Consider the following 27,065-nt stretch of genomic DNA (forward strand, 5'->3'; position numbering starts at 1 on the left):
CTAAAAAATTAGCGCTAACTTTTAAAAAACAAATTAAGAACATTCCAAAGTGTATTTTCTTTTTGAAAAAAAAAACCAAAACCTTGCCATGGGAGTTTTCTCCAATGGCAAGGAGGGGTTGAGCACTTTTTAATGCCCTTACTGTGAGGTTTTTCCTGGTAGTGGCTGACATTGAAAACTGGCTGTTTGTCTGTCCATCTAAATTAGATGGGTGGACATACATCCAAAACTCCGACGGCCCTCACTCCTTCGGGCTGTTGGAGGGGTTTGACCATGGCGGAAATGGAGTAGTCTCTGCCACCATGATGCCTGCTTTTAAATCTAGTGGGTGGAGCATTATGTTGGCATGGAGGTTATCCCGTCACTTTTTCAATGGAGTTCCCTCTCCACCATCATTTAAATCAGGCACTTAGACTGTTGCATTAGATCCACTATCTCTCTAGACAACTCTAACCTTTGTAAACTGTTTTAAATGTACCCTTTCAACTTCCTTACGGAAATCTTGATTTTCAATAAATAGTTCAGGTATAGGTTGGATAGCTTAATTGCGATTAATCTGCTTGCAGTAAACATTCTGGCCACATGATTATTCTGCAAAGCAGTGGAACCATAACATTTTTGGCAACAAAGAAACTATCAGCAATGCCACTGTTTTTTCTATCCTAAAGTTTTCAAGGATTAAACAAATAAAAGGAATCAGGCAAAAGTCTACAGGAGAGTGGGAGGCCATCAATTATTTTTCCATCCTATGCCGTACATCAATGAGTTTGGCGGCAAACATGACAACCCAGTCTGTTGCCCATGAGAGGAAACAAGCCCAACAAGGATTCTCTAAATCAGAGACCTGTCATTCTGAACATTTGTATCATATTTATTAAAAGCAGTTATGTTGGGTCTAGCTATATAGTATGGACTATATGGGCAGCGGAGAGCTTTACAAGTAACTGTAGTAAAATTCATAATTACGGCAAGGATAGAAAGAATTGTGAGTAGATAATTAATAATCTAATCTTTAAGATGAACTAAAAAGATTGAGAACCTTTGCATCTTCTAATTTAATTTTCTATTACACATTCCTAATTGCGTTAATAATTTTTAAATGTGTGATTGAGCTCTCAGGATGCCCACTAGAGTAACTATGATCCACAGTCTTTGTGTCTTGTCCGAAAGATAGGAGGCTTAGGTTGAGGCTGATCTTTGGGTACATGATTCAATAGTCTTGGAGCTCAGTAAAAGAAAGGTTGGTGAAGAGTTATGGTTTATCTGTGTTTTCTTGGATTTATAGGAGTAAGCAGGATTTGCAATTTGTGGTTTTTTTCACCTCCTCTTGTGCATAGTTTATCCCTTAGATAAGTGGGTGAGTTGAAGCTCAGTGTTTTGTATGTGATACAGGTTATTTTAAAAGGGATTATTTCTTTAATGGAAAACCAGCTAAGTCCAATAGAAAGGTGTTTGGTTGTTTTGCTTCTTTGTGGCTGTAAAGAGACATGCCACGGCTTGTAGACTGGCCATAGGAGGAGCCTGCATGCATAATCGCACATAAGCACTCATTGCCAATGCTATAGAAAAAAAAATGAAGATCTGGGAACATGAAGGTAAAGTTGAAGGGCTAGATGTATAAGCATTTTTACATTCGTAAATGGCCCAATTTGTAGAATTTGGCAGTTTGTGACTGCAAAACTTTTTTTTCTGATGTACAAAGCCCACATTGCGATTTGGTAACTTGTTACCGAATCACACTTTTAGTTTAGCAAAAGAATTTGGAAGGAGTGGCCCTTACTAATACTGAATCGTATTGGTATGTACATATGTTTTGTGACTGGAAAGCAGTCACAAAACATTTGTAATTTGCCCCCAACTCAATGTTGGAGGTAACCCATTCGCAAATGGAAAGGGGTCCTCAAGGGACCCCTTCCCTTTGAGAATAGTTGGAAAAATATTTATATGAGCTGGTTGTGGTCTAAAGGACCAATGCCTACTGTTAAAAAATGTAACTTCACAGATACAACTTTCTCTTTTTAAACGCATCCTGTTTTCCAGTAAGGAAAATGGGGTGCTTAAAAAAAAAGATTGCTTTATTTAAAACCAATCACAGACATGGCGGACTACTGACCCGTACAGACCACCATCCCTGTGATGGCAGCGAATCATAGTGGATCGCAAATTGCAACCTACCTCATCAATATGCATGAGGTAGGTCAATTTGCGACCCACTTTTAATCTCTAAATTAAACTCAATGTGTTTCATATATAAGAAATTGCATTTTCCTAATTGCGATTCACAAAATATCGAAGTTAGGTAATTAGTATCCCTATTTTCGTCCATCTTTAACACAATTCTTTATTTTAACAAGAAGGAGGTAATAACAGTAGGAGCTTCCTTCCAATTGCCTAATCCTCTCTCTCTCTCTCTGTCACGGCAGCATTCTGTAACCTTGTGGCATCACGCATACACATGAAAGTGCCAGAACAAGACGTCACACAAACGATGGTGAAGACCCGTGGGAGAATGAATAACTAGCTCAGCTGACCTACTTCCTTTCAATAAAAGAGTAGATGCCTCTCCAACAACTGTAAGAACTGGACTGCCAAATATATGAAATATTTTCCCACCTTGCTAGAAGATATATTATTTTTCCACCCTTTTTCCTGTCAGCAACAAGACTTTACATTCCCTTATCTAGATGGCAAAAGCAAGGAGTCCTTTCTGGTAAATGCCAAATTCACTCCAGATGCATGATTTGTGAATTAACTTCAGCAACTTTCTTGATGCACTTCCTTGACTTCAGGTTTGGCACATCGTTTTATTGCAATAGCATCCGTCATGATAGTCCTCAGAGCCAGAGCATCAATTTACATACCTGCTTGTAGGACACAGCTATGTAGCCACAATCAAAGCACAGCCCTTGTCCAAGGAGTCGTTGGTACCACCTGTTCGAAGTTTCTTTATTTCAGTATCAAATTGCATAGAACAGGATACACCAAAGCCATGATTTACAATGTTGGCCAAGCCAACATTTTTTTCTGCTAAGTATTCTTGTATCTTCATGAATTCCTGCAAAACTTGTGTTTTATGTTAACCTCTTTGGTCCTCAGGACAGCCCCCGGCTGTCTGACGTCATGGTGGGCGTGTGCTGAGGACGGCCGTGGGGGTGTCCGAATCCCTCCCACTTATTAATTCTCTCGCACAGCAGGAGAATTTGTGCATTGCCGAAGGGGTTAAGATGCTTGGATGCTGTGAGAGAGCACAAGTCTGAAAAATGTATAAGTGCACCATATTTACAAGCACGTAGTTAGTTTAAACATGCTTTTGCACACAAGTGTTTTATATTTAGAAGTGAAATACACAGAGTGTCTTATATTCAGTAGTGAAGTGTATAGAATGTTTAAGTAGAGTAACAATAATCATAACTGTGTGAGATTAATGTAGAAATGTTGGAATGAATATGAAAACCTCATGTTCTCATGTTAAAGGAATCATGTTAGAGTTGAATAGAACTCTGAAAATCCAGTATATTGTGTAGGCCTTAGGGCAATTCACAGCAAATCTAAACGTGCTGCTAAAATAATGTGAGATGGGGTTAACATGGTTCTTCCACAAATGTATTATCGAATTAAGTTTGAAATATATGTTTTATAGATGTGTTGTTTTAGAAACGTATGCTAGTTAAGAATGTTGTTTAAATCAAGTTAATGTTTTAGAGTGCAGGGACTCGCTTCATGTAAATCAAGGAGGCCTGTACTGATAATGTCATCTCCTTTGATGTGCCATGTGCTCGTTAGAGGAGAAGTCGAGAGGTGTCCAGCACAGAGCTTCGAGTGTGCTTTACGACCTATATATATGGTGGAGTCTGGAATTTGAGGCCCACTGCAGGACGGACTGTATGCAGGTGCGAGGGTCCTAATCAGCTAGAATGAAAGGGGCTTTGTTCAGTGGCGCTTGGCGCAGGCCTGTAGGAGTTTCCAGGAATTTCAGGGGGTATCGGCGCACTGGAGAAGAAGCCTGGGAACCAAGGTCAACTATAACGAGGGTCTTGAAGAGTACCATCATGGAGTTTACCGCGCAAAGATGTACCACGTGAGGGGCGTCCCAAGGGGCGTTCCTATCGGAAATCTGTTTTGGTATTAGGGAAAGCGACCCGGGAGGAGAGCAGGGCAGATGATTTTGGGAGCCTAAGGAAGCGGATGGGTAGGCAGATAGGCTGATCAGGAGAGACCCATTATCAGAGAAGAGACAAAGAGAAGTGCGTGATCTTCTTAGGAAGTCACCACGGCTGACACCTAGAGGGGTAAAGATCTTGTTAAGTAGGGATGACACTTAGTATAGTGTAGGGACAGACTAACCTTAATTTTCTTTTCTGTAATGACTTTGAGGTTGCAACTTGTATCCATTTTGGCAACGCTCATGTTATTTGAAAAATTGTACTCATTATTCTGTTTTTCAGACTCAGACTATTCAAGAAGTTCATGTTCATAGTGATACCAATTTATCTTCTGAATCTCATTTTGAGAAGTTTGTATCTTCAGTTATCTTTGACTTTATATTAAATCTTTGAAACTTAAATTTGGTCAGTGGTCATTTAGAGTGGTGTAAGTTCTTAAACTGATTGACTTATTGTTAGATTACCTTTTACTCAATGACAGGTACCAACGATTCAGTCGACTTGGTTTGGGATCTGGTAAGGTAACTAGTAACCAGTAATCCCGCGTTAACAGTTGGTAGCAGAGTGAGGATGGTTATCTTCTTGAGGAAGGTAATCTAGAGAGGTTAGTTTACCCCAAGGCCCCTAGACGTCGAGAAACGAGCAGCGGAAGAATCGTGTGCCGAAAGGTGCAGACGGTGCGAGAAAAGCAGCAGTATCGGAGGAGAGTGAGTATAAAAAGGGTCATGCGTGAACAGATTGCGGTGTTTTGTGTTGTATTTGTATTGTAATGTCTTGCGGAGTTGAATGCCTGTAGTGTGAATGAGAGAAGGTTGTGAGCGCGCGCAACCTGGTAAGCTGGTTACCTGGTAAACGGGTGAACTGGTGAAATCTTAAGCTCAGGCCAGAGCTTAAGTGGTTTTGGGTGTATCGAACATCCAGGGTAGTTGTCGACCATAGTACGGAGGTCACGAGGTACCATTGACCGCCGTGGATCCAAGATAGGGGGAGTGTAAGAGTGAGTGTATGAGTAACGGACGCTGGTCGAAAGTTACTGCGTGTGAGTAACCTATCGGAGAAGGCGATTGTCTGGAAGTAAACGGAAAGACATTTCGCCAAGTTAAGGTGACAACTACAGAAAGACTGTGGGCGTACAGTCAAGAAAGGTGATCGCTTGGACGGAAGTAATCATTTTTTCAGAGTATGAATGGGACGCGTGCATGACCGAGGAGACGAGCTGAGAAAGGAGGGGAACTGCTGCGAAGGGGGACGGGTGACGTCGGCTAGAGCCGCGCTGTGATTGAGCGGTTGGTGTGACGTTAGCTAGAGCCGCGCTCTGGTTGGGCGGCTAGAGTGACGTCGGAGGAAAGTCGCGTACGGATAGGCCAGTTAGTGAGAACGGGGCTGAGATTGGTGGAATATCATCAGGAAGTAAACGAACGCGGAGAAAGAGCGAAATCATGAAGTGTTTTAAGTGTTTGAAAGGGATTTTTAAACGAAAACGAAGTGAACATTATTATGGGGAAGAGGCTCCGCCGGAGGGTACACCAGCTCATTATATGGCAACGAATGTTGGGCTGCATACCATATTATGGATTGGGGCTTGGAATAAGCTTACGGAAGGGAATGAGGAAATGCAGTTCCCGAGGTACGGGACGTTTAAGTTAGAGGTGTTACATCGGCTAAAAGCAACCATGTCCTCATTGAAACCCTTGCCCAGACCAACACAGTTTGAGGCCCTTAATGCATGGATTAGGGCTGCACACGACAGAAATTTGAACAGGCGTCAACAAAGACTGACGCGATCGGTAAGAGCAGTGCGAGATTCTAAATGGGATGAGGAAGCAAAGCGGTGGAGGGTACAGGTTATTGAGGTGGAAAAAATGTATCCGATGAGGGAGGTGGCAGGAGGAGGAGGAAACCTCATGGAAGAAGACGAGGAAAGCGAGTCAGAAGACAATCTGATAAACAGATTGTTAATGGATAGACCACCTCCGAGAGTGGGGGTGATAGAAGATAGGGGGCTCGCAAGGGAAGATGGGAATGCCATAGAGGGGTATACACCACTCCCTATATCGGAATGGACACCTACCAAAGGTGGGGAGACACCTCAACCTAGCACAGTACAGAGTGTAGTGGGAAGGTTTGTGGTGCAGAAAACGCCAGCCACCGAAAGGGTTGAGTCCTTTGGATTGCCAGACGCTCTTCAAGTGCCTGTTACCATAGGACCTATAGTATCGATCTATAACCCAGAGAGAGATAGAGAGGAAGAACAGAGGCAATTGGATAGAGAAAGGATCGAGATGGAAAGCAGGAATAACGTGACAAATGCATGGAAGCAATTGCCAGGTTCGGTAACGTGGAACACTCCATTAGATACATCTGTAGGTCCCAACACAGGACAGGGAGGTCAGAGAGGACCGATGGACCTAAGGGGACCGCGGCCAAGGCCCTATTCAGAATTAAGAGCTGATTTGAGGGAATGGGATGGGTCCGCAGTAACCCCGAGTAATAGGTCAAGAACAGAACCAGAATGGGAAAGCAGAGGTAACGGGACTGTATCTCATTGTGGGGCCAGCGAAAGTAGTCAGGGGCGGGAAGGCCAAAATCAGGAGAATAGAGGAGTTACACGTCCTACGGATGAGAGGGAGCAGCAGGAACAAAATAGTAGGAGTGTAGAGTGTGAAGAGATGTCCCGTCTCTGGGAGAAAGGTGGAGACCAAATGGTACAGGCTTTTCAGAATAGGTTTAGGTGCCTTCATCATGTACTCGGAGAAGACGTTCAACATTGGAGAAAGGAGAACAGTGATAGGTCCCGCCACGCCTCGAATAATCAGGAATCACAGGGAAGTAGTGAAGAAAGAGGGAGTAATGGAATATCTTACCCTGCATCTCGTGAAACTAGCCAGGATGGGGAGAGAGGGGCTATGAGGCGTGAGGAGTGTTTCACCACCCACCTCGAGAAGATGGAAAGGCATGGGACCTGGAGAGATGGGAACAGGGGAGGACTCCCTATAATTCACCAGTACCTAAACGTAGATCTCGGAGCTGGGATGGGAGAGATGCGGATGGAGGAACTAAATTTAGTGTCTTGAAAGCTGAAATTAAGGCAAAGAGGCTCGATGTTACTAGTTTAAAATCAGATGTTGATGAGATAATAGATGGAACATTGCCTTTGGAAGGATAGAATTGTATGAACAGGATGAGTTATTGTTCATGGCAAAGGATATTACTAGGAAAGCTAGAGCGTTTCATGAGAAACTGACTGATTTGGCAGACAGGTATGCCGTGGATTTATCTAGGACAAGGGCATTGCAGAGTAACCACAGATTACAGTACGCAGACCAGGATCTAGATGAGAAGAGAACTACTGGATTAAAAACACACATAAGAGAGCTGGTATCAGGGATAAGAGTGTGGAGAGAATTGGACAAATGGGAAGAAAGGTGGTCGAAAAAGGGCACAGTTAGACGAAGTGCAAATGTGATGACCCCCGAGGGAAGGGTAATGCATATGGAGGCATTCCCTTTGCGAGAAATATCAAACGGAAATTATGTACATGTGCCCTGGAGTAGAGGAGACTTAGCTGCATTTACCAACTCATTTCCGAAGTTAAGGGACAATCCAGTTGAGTGGTATAAGCAGGTAGAAAGGTTTGTTAAAATTTCGAAAGTACTGTGGATTGATTTGAACACGTTGTTTGACATCGTGGTCCCATCTGATTTGTGGACCCCGTGCAAGACTAGTGTTGAATGGCCAAATACTGAACCAGTGAGGGATGTTCGGACTAATGGACCGTCCGAGATTGTCATGCGAAAGTATGAAAGGGTAATAGCATGGCTGAAAGATAAGGTACCACCGCAGGATATAGATTGGGTGAAAATAGACCGAACGAGGCAGGAACCCAAGGAGACAGTTCACGAGTTTTATGAAAGATTATTGAAAACATTCAAGCAATACAGTGGACTAGATGTAATGGATCCCAAAGATATAGGGCAGTTTGTGTCAAAGTTTGTCTTGGGGTTGAGACCTGATATTTGTTTGATGATACAGCAACATTTAATCTGTTGGCAGAACAAACCACTAGATGAGATTTTACGTTATGCAAGATACTGTAGCGACGAGATAGATTCTAAAGCCAAGAATCTAAAGGAGAAATTGATGGTGGTGCAAATGCAGTCCGCTGGGAAGGGTGGCCAGCAGAAGCAGGGGATGGGACGAAAACCAAACGGTCAGAACAAAGATAATGAAGAAGGGCAGAGACCTAGGATAGACTTTGCCACTTTAAAGAAAACGACAAAGTGCCATCAGTGTCACCAGGTGGGGCATTGGCGACGCGAGTGTCCCTTTAACCCTGAAAATGGAGAGCTAGAAGTAGAAGAGCAGGTTCAAGAAGTCCCAACTCCAAAGGTGACAGTTCCAGGCAGCAAGGTGGCCAAAGGGGGGACTTCGGCTCCACGGGCCCAGTTCCCACAGCCACCGAAGGTAGCGACAGGGGGAAAGGTCTTTAAACAAATGCCTCTATTCATCGAGGAAGAAAAGTGTTATTACATTGATCCATTGACAGGACAACGTGTGAGCAGTGAAGAGGACTGTACCCTCGGGGCAGTCCTAGAGGTGGATCAGAGAGGGCCATTTGTTGAGGCAGAGGTGGCAGGGTGTCCCACAACGTTCTTGGTGGATACTGGGGCTACCCGATCAACTCTGAGATCGGCGGTGGTTCCAGACTTGCCGATGTCGGGGGAAACAATTCAGGTGGTAGGAGTCGCAAATAAAAGGCTGACTAGTCCATTGACGGAACCAGTGTCTGTGAAGATAGGAAACCATATGAACGAACATCAGTTTGTGGTTTGTGACTCGAGTCCGGTATGTCTGTTAGGAAGGGATTTGTTGTGCAAATTGAACTGCACCATATACTGCACCCCGCAAGGAGTGGAGGTACAGACTACTGACGATGATGCTACCTTTAAGGTGGCCAATTCAAAATGTTGTGTAGAACTATATCCTACTCTGACAGTAGAAGATCTTCCCCAAGACTTACGAGATGCAGTGGCGTCAGAGGTATGGGATTTCACAGGAGAAGAAATAGGATTGATTAAAGGGGTAGAACCGGTAAAAATACTGGTAAAACCAAATGCCGAGTTTCCAAGAACGCCTCAATACAAATTGTCCCAGGAAACGATTGCGGGGATAAAACCTGTGATCGAGTCAATGATACAACAGGGAATACTGAAAGAAATCGTGGGTAGTCCTTGTAACTCTCCGATTATGGGTTTGCAGAAACCTAGCGGGAAATTCAGGATAGTGCAGGATTTACGAAAAATTAACAACATAGTCGTTTCATGTTGTCCCGTGGTACCGAATCCTTCAGTGATACTGTTTCAAATACCATGTCAAGCAGAATGGTTCACAGTGATAGATATTTGCCAGGCTTTCTTTTCCATCCCATTGGAGGAAGAGAGCAGATATCTTTTTGCTTTTAAAATGGAAGATCGCGTTTTAACATGGTGTCGAATCCCACAAGGATTCACAGACAGTCCATCCATCTTCAACCAGTTGTTGAAGAAGAATCTCGAAAATCTAGTACTGCCGCAGAATTCGGTTCTGGTCCAGTACATAGATGACCTACTTGTGGCGTCAGAGACAGAGGAAGCCTGTAAAATAGACTCAATTGCCTTACTGAACCATTTAGCCGAAAATGGACATAAGGTATCTCCGAGCAAGTTGCAGTATTGTCTGACAGAAGTACAGTATTTAGGGCACCGGTTAGAAAAAGGGAAACGTAAGGTGTCACCAGAGAGGATTGAGGCGATAATGAAGATGAATGCGCCTACAACACAGAGGGAAGTTAGAATGTTCCTAGGAATGGTGGGTTACTGCCGACAGTGGATAGTTAACTTTTCACTGAAAGCAAAGCCCTTACAGAAACTGACGCACAAGGAGGTGAGTGATCCGGTACCATGGGACGAAGAATGCTTGGTGGCGTTCTTGCAGCTGAGGGACGATTTATGTCGTGCTCCGGCTCTGGGAATGCCCGATTACGAGAAATCATTTTCACTCTATTGCTGTGAGAGAGAGGGATGTGCTTTGTCAGTCTTGGCACAGACCCACGGAAATGCCCGTAGACCAGTTGCATATTTTTCGGCTACATTAGATCCAGTAGCCGCAGCGTTGCCCGGATGTCTCAAATCCGTTGCTGCAACGGGTGTCAGCATTGAAAGGAGCGAGAGTATTGTGATGGGACATCCAGTGGTGGTGTATGTACCACATTCAGTTGAATTGCTAATGACCAGGACGAAGACGCAGCATCTGACCAATAGTAGGCTCACGCGCTACGAGCAAGTTATTCTTGCCGCGGAGAACGTGACCCTCAGGAGATGCTCTGTCTTGAATCCTGCTACTTTAATGCCATTACCTACTGTAATAGAAGGCGAAGGATGTGAAGACCACGATTGCCTTGATGTGACTGAACTATGCACGAAACCCAGACCAGATATTGTGGATGAGCCGTTGTCTGACCCAGATGAAATTTATTTTGTTGATGGCTCATGTTTAAGAGACGATACTGGTCGGTTGGAGCAGCTTATGCTGTTTGTACCATTACTGGAGTTGTGGAAGCCGCTTGCCTGGAAGGAGTACATTCCGCACAGGTAGCAGAAATTATTGCCCTAACTCGTGCCTGCATAGCAGGAAACGGAAAGAGAGTCACCATATACACTGACAGCCAATATGGTTTCGGTGTGGTTCATGATTTCGGGCAGTTGTGGTCTCAGAGAGGTTACATGACCTCCTCTGGTTCGCCCATTCGAAATGGAGAATTTGTGCGACTGTTGTTAGAAGCATTACAAGGTCCAGTTGACATCGCAATAGTAAAGTGTGTAGCTCATACTAAGAATACAGATTTTGTGTCACAAGGCAATAGGTACGCTGATGAGGTCGCACGTTATTGTGCGGAACAAAATTATTCTTTCTCAAAAGTGGAAATAGATGGTGCTGAAGAAAAGACAGAATTAAGTATGATGTTAGAAACTGTAGACACTTGGGAGGATTTAAGAATGATGCAGGAGAACGCACCTGAAACAGAGAAAAAGGCATGGGAAATAGCAGGTTGCGTGCGAAGTGAAATGGATTTTTGGGTTTCAGCAGATGGGAGGGCTGTGTTACCTGAAGAATTAGCTAATCCCATGGCGAGAGAAATACATGGTCCAGTACATCTAGGAAGGGATGCTATGATGAGAGTGTTTAGGCAAACTTGGTATTGCCCTAAATTTAGAATAGCAGCAGAATCAGTATGTAAGCGATGTGTTACCTGCCAACAACTGAACGTAGGCAAACGAACACCAGTCACACTGAGTCACATTGGGAGGTCGGGGGGGCCTTTCAATAGGATGCAACTAGATTTCATCGAAATGCCAAGAGTTAATCGCCTTCGGTATGTGTTGGTGATTGTATGCGTATTTTCCAGATGGGTTGAAGCGTACCCTACACGTAGGTGCGATACACTCACAGTGGCAAAATTGTTGCTCAGGGAGTTGATACCGCGCTTCGGGGTGCCTGCCTCTCTGGAATCGGACAGAGGAAAACATTTTAACAGCGAAATAGTGAATATGTTGTGCTCCACACTGAATATCGATCAAAAGCTGCATTGTAGTTATCGACCAGAAGCTTCAGGAATTGTGGAACAAGTGAACGGCACTTTGAAGAATAGATTGGCTAAAGTAGTGGCATCCACATCTTTGAGTTGGCCAGATGCTCTTCCTTTAGTGCTTATGAGCATGCGCAGCACCCCTGACAGGAGGACAGGTCTCTCTCCACACGAGATTCTGATGGGGAGGGCCATGAGACTTCCTACAGTTCCAACTGCTGCCCTATTGAATATTACAGATGATCTGATCTTGGATTATTGTAAAGGACTGTCTGACGCCATCCATTCTGTGTCCCTTCAGGTGCATGCGGCTGAAGTTCCAGCATTGAGGAACCTGTGTCATGACCTGAACCCAGGGGACTGGGTGTTGGTTAAAAAGCACGTCCGGAAGAACTGCCTAGATGTTCGCTGGTGTGGGCCCTTTCAGGTAATCCTGATCACGAACACCGCGGTGAAGTGCGGGGGGCTACCAAATTGGATCCATGCATCCCATACTCGAAGAGTTCCAGCACCTCTAGAAGAAACAGCTCCTATCCCAGACGAAAGCCCGGAAGTGGAAGAAGAGTCGCAAGAAGGGATTGAAGCAGCTGAGGGGGTGTCGGAAGAAGTTGGGAACGCATCGGATTCAGAAGAAGAGCGAAGGCAGGACGGCAGTGAGACTGAAGACGCAACTGAAGGAGAGAGCAGCAGTGAATACGAAACAGACACAGATCAGTACCAGAGTGATCAAGAACCGAGTGTGAGGACGAGATATAGGAGAACAAGGTGTGAGGCTGCCACTTGGCCGGGAAGAGACAGGAGGCTAAGTTTGAGGTCGGCCCAGGAAGAAACACTTGTTCCTATATCCGAAGACTCGGATCAGGAAGAAGATACTCAGGAGGGAACCGAGGAGGGCCCTAGAAGATCAAGGAGGGTGCGAGTGCCTAGTAGAAGATACTCTACTCCTGATTGGACCTACCTCGTTGCAGATGTCGGTGGGGCACAGAACCGGGAGGGTCAGGGAAGTGAAACTGATCAGAACTGACCCAATCATCACTGTACAAATACTGTTCCTGCTACCGGGGGCGGAGACTGAAAGGTTGCTGACACTCAACATCGTCTATCCTCCTCTCCTAAGCGGAATAAGAAAATTGATTTTAGAAACAGTTGAATTTCCAGTTTGCTGTTCACGATATCCAGTGTTGGAGGGAACCCTCCTTCGGTTAGAAATGCTTGAGCGAGTAGTGGAAGTTCTTGGAATGCTCATTGTTTTGGACTAACACTTTGTTGTAAAAAGACTTTTTGAAAGGACTTTGAAAATTACTGCAAGATAACCTAGCGCCGAGTGGAAGAACAAAATTGGTAGGGGTTTCCTTTTAGCGGATGGAGAAGGGCTAGGGTTGTCTGTTTTCTACAGGACTTTAAACTGTTTTGCGGAGTAAATTGTCGGCTTCCAAGTGTTCCAAAGAGGGACAATATGTAAAAGAAAGACTTTGTACAGAGAGAAGAAGAAGCGAATGCTGGAGGAACGTCAAGAGCTACACTGTTTGAGAACATGGAGGCTGGCAACCCGAACCGCAGGGCAAAATGTATAGTTGGCACATTGTTGGGAGTGGTGATTTCCCTGATAATTTTAGTGGTTACTGTCTCATACATAGTGGGACACGAGAGAGATGCAACGGCAGTCAAGGAGGTCAAGGGAGTGTCAACACTGAGAACCACTACTGTTAATGATAAGGGAAACATCAATGATAAAGACAAAGCGTTGTTAGATGCAGAAATAAAAAGGTTACACACAGATGAGTCACAGGGAAATTTCAGGTCAAATGCTTATGCTAAATTGCTTTATGAGTACATTGATGTCATGGAGGCGAAGAATTGCTACGTTTGTATGCAATTACCAGCTTCGGTAGAAGAGGGTATCAGATACCATCATCTTCCATTGACATATGGAATCACATGCAGTTTGTTGTTGAGCATATTTTATGGACGAGAAGGATTTGAGTATTATTTCTCGAATTTCGACTCGACATTGCCAGAGGTCCCAAATTACAAGCATTTGAACAAGTGGGACTATTACAAAAGCGAAGACAGATTACACAAATGGTTTATTCCATGGAAAACGTTAGATACTTCACATGCTCGAAGAAACAATCTGACTTGTCAAGTGTCAGAAATTGAGAAAAAGTTTATAGGGCAGGTAGATACTAGATACAGGAGGCAGAAGATTCTAAAGGCCTCAGGACAATGGGAAACAGATTGGACCAAGGAGGAAAGGATATATCAAAGAAAGGGTAGCTTTGGTCCAATTGCTTTAGACAAAGAGAAATGGGGGAAACTGTGTATTCACAGGAGTTACTCCTATTATGAGAATCTGTATGTAGGTCAAGTCAATTGTGAACATGCCTTTCAACTGGAGTATTACTCTAAGGATTTTCTGAAAGAGATGCAAGCAATTCCAAATGTATATTTTGTATGTGGAAGAAATGCCTATGTGAAGCTACCAGATAATTGGTACGGATCATGCTATCTGGCTATTGTCTTCCCTAAAATATATCATGTTGAGAATTTAGAAACGACGAAGAAAGAAATACCAACTAGAGGGAAGAGATGGCTGGGTGCAGCAGAAGTAATTGGAGATGTATTCGGTGCTGCATTCCCTATCCTAGGAGTGATATTGAATGACATTAAGATTAGGAGGTTAGCTACAGTCGTAGATAGGCTATCTGCCAGTACTGCTAGATCATTGATGCTGGTGGAAGGTGAGATGCAATCGATTAGGGCAATGGTTCTTCAGAACCGACTTGCTTTAGATGTTCTGTTAGCTAAAGAGGGAGGAGTCTGTAAGGCTTTGAAGGTCCAGGAATGTTGCACTTACATTCCAGACAATTCAAAACTTCTAGAGAAATATATACGAAACATCACTGCCATACACTACGAAATTGAGGATCTGACAAAGATAAACGTGTGGGAAAAAGTAGGTCATGGAATGGGTAAAGTTGGAGGTTGGTTTGCCAACTTAGGAAAGGGTATCGTTTGGTACATACTGAAACCCATCATCATAATTGTGATTTGCGTAATCACTTTGTGGGGATTGGTGCGTTTGTATCAGTGGTATAGAGCAAATAGGTTGCAGAGATCTATGAGGAAACAGGAGGAAAAGTTGACAGCGATGCAGGACACTCAATACAGGAGTCTAAAGGCATTAGAGACAATGAAAAGAGGTGGCACTACCACGACTTCACTTTGAAGGGTTCTACATTTTTGTGATGGTGTCTTGATGGTGATGACCCCTGAAGGTCATCAAAGGGGGGATTGAGAGAGCACAAGTCTGAAAAATGTATAAGTGCACCATATTTACAAGCACGTAGTTAGTTTAAACATGCTTTTGCACACAAGTGTTTTATATTTAGAAGTGAAATACACAGAGTGTCTTATATTCAGTAGTGAAGTGTATAGAATGTTTAAGTAGAGTAACAATAATCATAACTGTGTGAGATTAATGTAGACATGTTGGAATGAATATGAAAACCTCATGTTCTCATGTTAAAGGAATCATGTTAGAGTTGAATAGAACTCTGAAAATCCAGTATATTGTGTAGGCCTTAGGGCAATTCACAGCAAATCTAAACGTGCTGCTAAAATAATGTGAGATGGGGTTAACATGGTTCTTCCACAAATGTATTATCGAATTAAGTTTGAAATATATGTTTTATAGATGTGTTGTTTTAGAAACGTATGCTAGTTAAGAATGTTGTTTAAATCAAGTTAATGTTTTAGAGTGCAGGGACTCGCTTCATGTAAATCAAGGAGGCCTGTACTGATAATGTCATCTCCTTTGATGTGCCATGTGCTCGTTAGAGGAGAAGTCGAGAGGTGTCCAGCACAGAGCTTCGAGTGTGCTTTACGACCTATAGATATGGTGGAGTCTGGAATTTGAGGCCCACTGCAGGACGGACTGTATGCAGGTGCGAGGGTCCTAATCAGCTAGAATGAAAGGGGCTTTGTTCAGTGGCGCTTGGCGCAGGCCTGTAGGAGTTTCCAGGAATTTCAGGGGGTATCGGCGCACTGGAGAAGAAGCCTGGGAACCAAGGTCAACTATAACGAGGGTCTTGAAGAGTACCATCATGGAGTTTACCGCGCAAAGATGTACCACGTGAGGGGCGTCCCAAGGGGCGTTCCTATCGGAAATGTGTTTTGGTATTAGGGAAAGCGACCCGGGAGGAGAGCAGGGCAGATGATTTTGGGAGCCTAAGGAAGCGGATGGGTAGGCAGATAGGCTGATCAGGATAGACCCATTATCAGAGAAGAGACAAAGAGAAGTGCGTGATCTTCTTAGGAAGTCACCACGGCTGACACCTAGAGGGGTAAAGATCTTGTTAAGTAGGGATGACACTTAGTATAGTGTAGGGACAGACTAACCTTAATTTTCTTTTCTGTAATGACTTTGAGGTTGCAACTTGTATCCATTTTGGCAACGCTCATGTTATTTGAAATTGTACTCATTATTCTGTTTTTCAGACTCAGACTATTCAAGAAGTTCATGTTCATAGTGATACCAATTTATCTTCTGAATCTCATTTTGAGAAGTTTGTATCTTCAGTTATCTTTGACTTTATATTAAATCTTTGAAACTTAAATTTGGTCAGTGGTCATTTAGAGTGGTGTAAGTTCTTAAACTGATTGACTTATTGTTAGATTACCTTTTACTCAATGACAGGTACCAACGATTCAGTCGACTTGGTTTGGGATCTGGTAAGGTAACTAGTAACCAGTAATCCCGCGTTAACAGTTGTGTTATGGGAGAAGGCCAGTCCGTTACAAACATGGCATCTGCAATCCGGAGCCAGACTGGCCATAGCGGGCATCGGGCATTTCCCCGGAAGGCTGGAAGGGTGGAGGCCGGTTTTGCAGCAATTGGGTCGGTTTTGTTACTGGGATGGACGGTTTTGTAGCGGTGCTGCAATATTGGCCTCCAGTAACAAAAGCAGCAGTGCTTTACACTTGCATATCTCCCTCCCTCCTGGTGTGCTGGTCCAACAAAATTGCCAGGGCTGCTTTGGGTTCCCAGTCTGGCACTGCCGCAGTCCAGTGATTGCTAAGGGCCAAATGTCGACCTTCTGAGTGTCCTGAAAAGTCTGAATGGCAGATGGACCAGGAATAATCCATATGTCCAGTACCCCTTAGACTCTGATTCTAATAAATGCCAATCATCTCCTTCTGGGATGGGTTTCCACAGACTCCTGGTCCATACCACAATTGGGAAATACAACACAAGCCTGATAGTGTAAGTCTGGAGTCTGATAGACAGCCTCCCGTTCTGAGGTAGGGTTGCTACCGTTTAAGTATTGCACAGACCTGACCGGTATTTTAATGCCAAGACAAGCTATACAATCAGGAAAATATTTACATTCTGATATTTTTTCAGAGTTGACATATAAACTTAAAGCACCAACTACAAAATACAAACATGTCAAAAAAATTTCAATGCAGTCTAAGCTATTCACAAATATTTTTAAAGAAGGCAGTAAAACTTATCTGCTGTACTGAAAAAGAATACAGAGGCACTTATTTATGAAGTGCTTACGCTGCTGTTGCCTCACCTTTTGCGATGCTGCGCTGGCATAAAAAATGCACCGCACTGTGCCATATTTACAAAGTGATGCATCTGGGCAGATGTGTCACATTGTAAACCCCTGGCCACATTATACTTGCGCCACTTCTACGAGTTCATTGCGTCAAATCCTTACGCCTTCTTCACAGCAGTGATAAAGACTGACGCAGGCCCATTTAAATGGGACTCACCCATGTGTAATGAGACATTGCTGGACCTGCGTCTGTTTTCGACACACTCCAGCAATGCGTAATTACTGCGTCATCAGATACATCAGGATTCCTGACCTATCCGGTCAATTCTTGCGACATGGAGAACCATACTGTAAATACAGTGCTGCATTGCTGTTTTCAACCAACGATGCAACACTTTTCATAAATGAGGCCCAGAGGATTTTACACAAACCGTTCTTGATGTACTAACATGCTCACTGGGGTTTATGTAAGACCCTTTAAGCCCTTGTGCCCCCAGTGTGTAACTTTTTATATGGGAAAAAGTGAGGTACCAGCGGCACAAGGGGCTTGTATTTAAGTGCCAATGTTTTTCAGAGAAATGCAGCGAACCGCATCTCTTTACATCCCCTGGTCCAGGGGTGAACTGGAGGTAAAGCAGCCTTGCAGTATTTCTTAACACCAGCCTCGCACCGCATGAGTGAATGAGCACAGCAAGTCCAGCCCCCTTCAACAAGGTCTGGGGGTTCTCACCACCACAAGAGATTTTACATGGTTTGATCATATGATTCCTTTAGCCGCACTATTTCCATGTCGATTGGAAAAAAGAACACTACTTCAATTTCTCCGGCCGTTCTGAATTGAATTTCATGAAAGATTGTCAAACTGTAGGGCCTGGCTCTGCTCAGGAGCATTCTTCATTGGCAGCGGGCTATTGTGCACTTTGGGATAACTGTGACTCTCCATGGGGTCTACTTTTACAGACTGATGACTGAGCATTGCTGGAGGCAGGACTGGCTGCTCACAGTGTTCCAAGTGACCTGTATGGCCAGTCGAGGCTATTCCTGCCTAGCCACGGTCTCTGCTGACCCTCACTTAACAATCCTGCAAGCCCTGGCTTTCCAGTCCTAAAACTCTCTCAGCATCCTTAAGGAAAAGCAAGAAGTCCTCCTGCGAGCCTTACCTTATTACACTTAAATGAGTCGAAGACGGCTATATTTAATGGTGCGAATATTTACTGGAGCTTATTATCTGCTTGTCCACCATTAAGGGGCAGAAGAGGAGCCAGTAATTCAGGGTCCAGAATACCCTCATTTCCAAGCCAAAGCAGCAAGTTATGATCCCAATAGGTGCAAATATTAACAACCACCAACATGCAGCTAAAGTGCAGCAGTGAACAAATGTAACAAACATTACATATGGTGTCTTACCTAAAGCACCACTTCATTTACCCAAACTACTTTACCAGTCATTCTAACAATGCATTGAGCTTTTCACAAAGTCCGGGTTGTTGACTTACCCCAATACTAAGCGTCTCATTTACAGTTTTGCGGAACCTAAAAATGCACCCGTTCCCGAAGGAAACTCTAAAGACAGACTCCACTGGCTGAGTTTCCTTGATTACAGGAATTCCTTCTGTTGCATACTTGGCACCTGATTCACAAACTGTACTTTGCACTACTCCAAAACTTACTACAAAGTGATATTCACAAACTACATGCGGAGTTTGAGCCTCCACAATTACGTATACTTATGTGTGCGGCGTTCTCTGTCCCGACTGTAGAGCCTCTGCACGCGCGTTTGTATACGTTTTAGTTGTAAATATGAGTGGGACTCTTTTAAAAGGGATGGGCTTATTCCAAAAGAAGGTAGGATTGGAGAGGAGGAAGAAGGGTTTAGGGAGAGTCACGGAGGGATTTAGGGAGAGGCGTCACCCACCCACACCAGAGTAAGGAACTTGTCTCCGGGGTGGAGACAAGTCACTTACACTTTTGAAGTAAATATACACTCAGAATTTGTAAATATTGAAAATTTGTAAATGTATTCCAAAGTTTAAATTACTCAGAAGTGTAAGTTACCTTTGTGAATCAGGCACTTGACGTTACTCAAGAGTTTGGAAGTTTTTCGGTACCCTCCAAACTCTATTTAAGCCTTAGTTTGCCTTTTCTGCTGGGATTGAAATATTACCACTGCACGCCTCATCCCATTTTTCTAAGGTCAACGCTGTCCCTGAAGACCACGTAGAATAACTACATAATTAGAAAAAAACATGTTGCACGAGTCCAGTTACAATTAATTATGAGCATGTTTACGTTAATGCTACAATTACGTTTAGCATGGAACATTAGTGTTGCCTCTTCAAAATTCAGTCCTGATTTCTAGCATCATTTTTCTTTTTCAAAATTCCCATCTCCTGACATAGATTATCAGAGCTGGCTCATTGCCTGCGGGGGAACTAATGAGTAAACACAGCTTCATCACACATCAGAGGTGAGCCACAGACCCAGAGTCCCACTTCACATTCCATGGAGGTATAACATGAATACAATGTGCTCCTCTTATACGAAAGTCACAAGTTAATGCACAAGAGCCTATATTTTAAGAAGGCTCAATCACAGCATACACTTTGGACTGGCCTTTCCTTTTCAGACGAGGGAAATTTATAAAAGGTGGAAACAACTGGCCTGGCACACAATTGCATTGAGGAGATCAAAGTTATTGTGCAGCTACATCAACACAACCAACATTCCAGCTTAAAAGGCTGGTGCAGAGAAAAAGATGCATAAATATCTGTGGCAAATATTCTAAGTGAACTGTTCTGGACATCATTGCACTAAAATGCCAGTGATAGGAGAAGTGACATCACACACCCTTTGAACACAGATGACATCACAGAGTTGACCCACTCTCACACGTTTGGCTCCTTAGCACTCTCCTATTTTCAGCGGACCCTGTTCCTGACTCTGCCTTCATGATACCTGAAGCCATGGGTACGAAGAGAGTGCCATGGCTACCAAAGGAAACACATGGTAGCTGGGTTAAATGGCACTGCTGCCAGTTTGTGTTCTATGACATCACAAGGTGAAGCTGGGGGTAGTTCATACCTATACAGTCTACAGAGAAGGTCTCTGTTTTAACCCCTTCGCTGCGGCGGCAATTCCGCCGCAGCGCTAGAGGGGTGAGGCGGCCGCGTGGCACTCCCATGCTTGTGACGGAACCGCTCCATCACGAGCCTCGGGTGCGCTGTGCTTATGACGGAGCTGTTCCGTCACGGCCCCGCCCGCTCAATGGAACGTCCACCGCAGGTGCGGATCCCGCTCCGTGACGGAACCGCTCTGTCATCAGCACAGCGCGTCCATGGCTGGTGACGGAGCGGTTCCGTCACCAGCATGGGAGGGGTTAAACTACAAGAGGCCCAGAAAGGAAATGTTTTCAGGTTACCGCCGCTGGGAATGTACAACACACATTCATATTCCTTTGAAGCAAAGGGAGCAACTTTTTTATTGCAAAGACTACAGGCAGAGAAAAAAAGCTTTTTAAGAAGGGAAAATAGATTAACCAATTTTAGTGCACGACTCACCCGTTATGAACTGCAAAATGGCAGCCACGGCCGGTGGTAGGTGCAACTGCAGGGCGGTGACGTACGGAGGGGGAGGGGCAGGGTGGGGGGTTGTAATGTATGGATTACGGACTTTAACAGGTAAGTAAACATAAAAAAATAAAACGAATTTCGTTGTGTGCACTGCATCACCAAATGCGATGCAGTGCGCGCAACGAAATTAGTTTTATTTATTTATATGTTTACTTACCTATTAAAGTCCGTAATCCATACATTACAACCCCCCACCCTGCCCCTCCCCCTCCCTACGTCACCGCCCTGCAGTTCCACCTACCACCGGCCGTGGCTGCAAAATGGTGTACTGGGTGTAGAAAAGGCTTCAATACAGCCGTTCCAAGCCTGTTTGCAGCACAACAGACTTCCATTTGAAACCATCGCTGTGATTCTGAGGCCCACTGGAGGGCTTAAAAGAACGTTAACAATATGGACAGTGAAATATGCTGTCAAGAATACGAGCCCCACTGAGGGCAAAAAATTAACACTACAACTACCGGCATGCTGCTCACCTGGGAGCGCATGTAAAAGCGGAAATTGAAGGTTGAGTGAACTCGTTCTGGCCCCTATGAAGAAAGAGCAGCCGCTCCGAAACGCGTCGGGAAAAGGGAACAATTGGAATTGCCAGCGCTGGTTTGAAATAAAAGATTGTTGTCAATCGGTCTGTTGTGGAGTGGCGTCCTTGAAGCTCAGGGCACCTTTTGGGGAAAAATATATATATAGAACAACATTTTTTTTTAAACGTAGCACTATTACCTTAATTTGGAAATAAATATTTAGTACTGGGAAAACATTAAATCAAATTTAAATATTTTTTAAAGTTTAACCTAGCAAATATCAGTCACCTAAATAAAAAAAGGTGATGTATTACATATTAATAATTAATAAAAGTGATGTGTAGAAGTAATTATAATTAATGTATTTATATTTTAATAACAAAATGTTTCTACAATACTTTTTGCATTAAAATAAGGCATTAAAATAATGGATGGTTAATATGAAATGTGTCTTTTTTTATATTTTTTTATATTAAATTGCATTTATGATATTTGTATCTATGATAAATATTGTAATTTAATTTAACAATTTTTCTTATGGAGTTTTATTTTAATTAACCATCTCAGTTATTTTCTATAGGAAGGTGTTGCAGTACCTGTTAGAAGTCGGCAAGCCACTGAAAGCTCAAGCCAGAGGCTTGGCTCTGGCTTAACTCGAGGTCCTCTTAGAGTAGACCCTTGAGCTCAAAACAAGCTGAGCTTTCATGTGGCCTCTGCCTGCCAACACATTCTGAATTCATATCCTAAGAATTAAAAAAAATGCATTAACCTTTGATGTTAAAAAGGAGAGAAAAAGATAGCCATCCGGTGGCTGAATTTCATAATGTAAAACCAGAAAATCTGGAATCAATCCTGGCTTCCCCGCTTTATGTAATTGTATGATCCCAGGCAACATTTTATTTCACTAAGCCTCTTTCTTCACCCTTATCATGAACACGAGCACAATTAAGGGGCTGATTACGATATTGGGCGGAGTTTCCTCCACGCAACATCGTCTCGGTCATGGGACTGACCGACACCCGGTCGGGGGTCCCGACTGACTAATTTGGATGCAACCGAACACTAGCGTTAGCATTCCTGGCTCAATGCCTCTCTCCAATACTTCTGAAATGCAAGGCTGCACCATATTTACAAGAATGTGGTGCAGCCTTGCGTTTCCCCACTCCGATGGAGCTAAGTTTAGCAACTTAGCGCCAACGCAGACACCCTTGCCCCATAGTGCAAGGGTGTCTGTGTGCAGGGGAGGATTGGTTATGTGTAGGAAGGTGTCCCTTCCTGCACATAAACAATCCTAAAATGCAGTTCTGTCATTTTCATGTGTGCTGCTTCATGCAGTACACCTGAAAGTGACAAAATAGCATTTTCTTTTAAAGTTTGTTTATGTACAGGAAGGAACACCTTCCTGTACATAAACAAACCATGTCATTCTGCTTTTTCCATTTGTGCTGCACAAGGCAGCGCACATGGAAAACCAAAAACGAGGAGAAATAATGCATTTCTCCTTCTTTCGCCAGCATAAGACCAGGATTTACCTGGTCTTCATTTTGGCTCTGCCTCCTATATACGCCACCCTTATACAAAGGGGGCAGTATCAAAATGAATGGGTGTTGCGATGGGACACCTATCGCAACACCCATTGCACTAACCATGACGTGAAAGGGGGCCTTATGTACAAGGCATCGTTATGCCACTTAACGTGGCTTAACGCTGCCTTGTACATAAGGCGCAGCCCCTATCGCCACCACAACGTCGGTAAAAGTGACGTTGTGGTGGCGATAGGGGCTTGTACATATGCCCTACTGTTCGGTCGCATTCCTATATTTTACAATGGGAGCACGTATTCCAGCCATAAACTGGCCAGAATGCATGCTCCCATTGTACAATAGGAGGTGCAGTTTATCCCTGCACCCCGTGGCGGGCACCTAAAGGTCATTCTGACTGACTTCCGATGTAAATTAAACACAAAAGGCTTTTGTACATTGCACATCATGAGCCTATGTATTTACGGGCCGATTACGATGCTGTTGGTAAAGCCTCCGACCGTTCAGATTCCTTTCCAACCGCTTCCATCGTAGTGAAGCGGTTGGAAAGGAATCCGCCCAGCATATTACGATGCGTTCGAAAGGCTCAGACCGATGGTCGGAGTCTTTACCAACAGCATCGTAATCGGCCCGTAAATACTTAGGCTCATGATGTGCAATGTACAAAAGCCTTTTGTGTTTAATTTACTAAAATAGAATGTCGCTTCATGTATAATAGTAATTTAGGCCAAATTTGGGGTACAGATGACCACTCACTTGTCTCTTAGTTCCCCGATTGCATTGTTGTCAGGGTGGAGGGCATAAATGTTTCTAAGTTTATGTTATAAATGATCACTTTTAATAAGTACCTTCTCAATGCAGTGAAATAATATGGTGTGCTAATGTAAAATGCTTTTGAATGTTAAACAAATACACTTTTGAATATATTTTGTAGACCTTTTTATATGATGTTTGTTGTATGATTTACATCACAACTATTTTCAGGGCTCGGCTCATGCACAGACTCTTGGAGCCAAGCAAGAGCCATGTCTACGCTATGACTCAGCTTTCACTGGTAAACTTATTGGCTCGTCCAACTCCAGTACCCTTTGTTGGCCATGTGTGGTGCTGGACTGCCTACTTTTTTTTAATTTGTTAGTAGTAACTTACACTCGGATTTTGTGAATAAACAAAAAGTATTAAACTTTTTCAAAAGTGTAAATTACTCAAAAGTGTACATTACCTTTGTGAACCAGGCCCATTGTGCAATGGAAAGCTGTACATGTCAGAATTGGGCTTGGCCATCCTTAACTTGAAAGTAAACATAAATCTAGGGACATACCTTTTTTTCGCAGGAACAGTTGTTTTTCCTGCCGAATGCAGGGGTCGGTAAGTGCCGAGGATGCCCATCTCGATTCCACTTTCTGCCTCTTTCTACTACTACCCTAACTTTGTGCCTTTTTGTGTCATTCACATTATTTTTAATCCTCGCTTTTTCTCTTTGCTGCCTTTTTCCAATCTTCCTTTCCCTACTGCCTTCCAATTGTTATGCTTTTCTATTTGTTGTCCTGGGTCAAATTCTGATGATAAACAATACAGCGCACCATGGCGCAAGGATTGACAGATGCGTCTGAAATTCGGACGCATCTGTTGACGCAAAAGTCACGCATTGCTGGAGTCGTGTTGCAAGCACAACGCAATTCCAGCAATGCAGGGGGAGGCCTATCCTCATTGTGCTGCGTCACTCCTTATGCCTGCTTCAAGTAGGCATACGAATTTGACGTAGTGGCGTCCTATAAGTGGCGCTTTGAAATCTTGTAAATTTCACTCTGTCACTTCTACGAGGCTTTTTTGCGTTGGAACGCCCACCTTGCATACATTATACCTGACGCAGGTATAATGTGATGCAGGGCTTACCAAAGTGACGCATCTCCCTAGATGCGTCACGTTGTAAATGGGCCGCATTTTTACGCTGCTGCTGCGTCACAAAAAGTTATGCAACTGCGGCGCAAAAATGAAGCAAGGGGCTTGTAAATCTGACCCCTTATTTTCAATCATCAATGCCGGCACCCATCACCCGCAAAAGCAAGCCAGCACAAATCAAGCACTGGCAGCGAGGCAAGGAAGGCACAACCCCAGGCTAGCAAACCTTGGCAAGCACAGGGGGTTTCAATCTGGCACCACCAAGTGGTTTCATCTATTTTCATCATCACGACGCTAGTTTTTCTAGCTGATGATAGAAAAACAACAAACCGAAGTGATGCATCTGTCTTTATCTTCAGCCTGTCGGACTGGCTAGAAAACACCACTGCCAGCTGTTGAGGTGTCTTAATGTTGATTAAACTAACTTCAAGGGTTCCAGCCAGTTCTTGTGGCATCAGATGCCGATCCGTGCACCATTTGCCTGGTTTTTGACCTTTTGCTGCGTGACCTCGCTTCCTCCTCACACGTCACTGTGTGGTATGCTTTACAGGTCCCTCTGGATTGCACAGAAGAGCACCGGACGCATGTATCGATCAATCTCACCCATGAGGGTTCCCGTTTGTAAGGTCATGCTTGACTCTCACGGGCGCACGGGAAGCAGCGACAGATGCTGCCCTCCTGGTGCCAGCTGCAGAAGCATCTTCCTGACATCTTCGTACAGAGACTGCAGAGCAGAGATGCCATGATGCTGAAAGGTGGTTACTTAGGGATGGGTGGGGCACTGGGCTAGAATTTATGTATTTTGAAGGTGAGATGTGTGCTGTCCTCTATATATAGCGAGACGGGGCATAGGAAGAAGTGAGGCAGTAGCAGGAGACATCACTGGGGTCTTCCCCATGCAGGGCTGTCAGCAGGGCCGGACTGGGAACCAAAACCGGCCCCCACCCTTGCGGCACACCGGGGGATTGCCTGGTGCCCGCTATGGCCAGTCCGGGCCTGGCTGTCAGCCATGAAGATGTCTGCATCCTAACCCCCTCCTTGTGACGCATTCAGAAGATAACATGCGCTGGGGCAGATTTGCAATAAACTAACGCAGCAAGGTGCTGCAAGTCATTTGGCTGTGCCGCGGTGCGTTAGTTTCGAAGCACAGGGATGCAACATATTTACAATAATATGTTGCGTCTCTGTGCTTTCCCCTGCGCTGTCGCACAAACTGCTGCCATGCGCAGACGCAGGCACCCTTGCACCATGGTGCAAGGATGCCTGCGTCACAGGGTTGATTGTTTATGTGCAGGAAGGGGTCAGGGCCGGAGTGGGAACGAAAACCGGCCCTGGCAAAGTGCTCGGCAGCCCCCCCCCCGGGGGTTGGGGTGCCGCCGAGCTCTTTGTCAGGGCCGGTTTTCAGCCGATTTTGTTAAAGGGCCGATTTTGCAGCTATGCTGCAAAAGCGGCCCTATAACAAAAACAGGCCCCCAGAGGACCAAAACCGGCCCCACCGTTGCGGCGCACCGGGGGATTGCCCAGTGCCCGCTACAGCCAATCCGGCCCTGGAAGGGGTCCCTTCCTGCACATAAACAATCAGAAATGGCTTTTTCCAAATTCTATGTGTGCTGCATTAGCACACATAGGACTTGGAAAACGTCATTTATTTAAAGGATTGTTTATGTGCAGGAAAGGACACCTTCCTGCACATAAACAATCATTAGAGGTTATTTCCTCGTTCCATTTGTGCTGCAGAAAACAACTAGGAGAAATTAATACATTTCTCCTCGTTGTGCCTCCCTAAGCTTCCTCTGGAGAGGCGCAGCATTCGGATGTATTTCCAGATTTATGATTTTTGTACATCTACAAATGTGTCAGGTTCAATGGGTGTTGTGTGGGAACACCACAGAAACACCTATGGAACACCCCTTTCACGTAAAGTGCTGTGTGTAAAGGGGCCTTATTTACAAGGACAGGAAAAGCCACGCAGGGTGGCTTTTCCGATCCTTGTAAATATGGGGCAGAAAAATGCGCTGCCATTGCCTCACAAAAAGTGACGCTCTGGCAGCGCAAAGGGCTTTTAAATCTGTCCGCTGTGTTTAAGCCACCATAACATTTTACATAGGTTTATCGCAGTCT

This window comes from Lissotriton helveticus, chromosome 8, assembly GCF_964261635.1.
Source record: "Lissotriton helveticus chromosome 8, aLisHel1.1, whole genome shotgun sequence".
Taxonomy (NCBI): domain Eukaryota; kingdom Metazoa; phylum Chordata; class Amphibia; order Caudata; family Salamandridae; genus Lissotriton; species Lissotriton helveticus.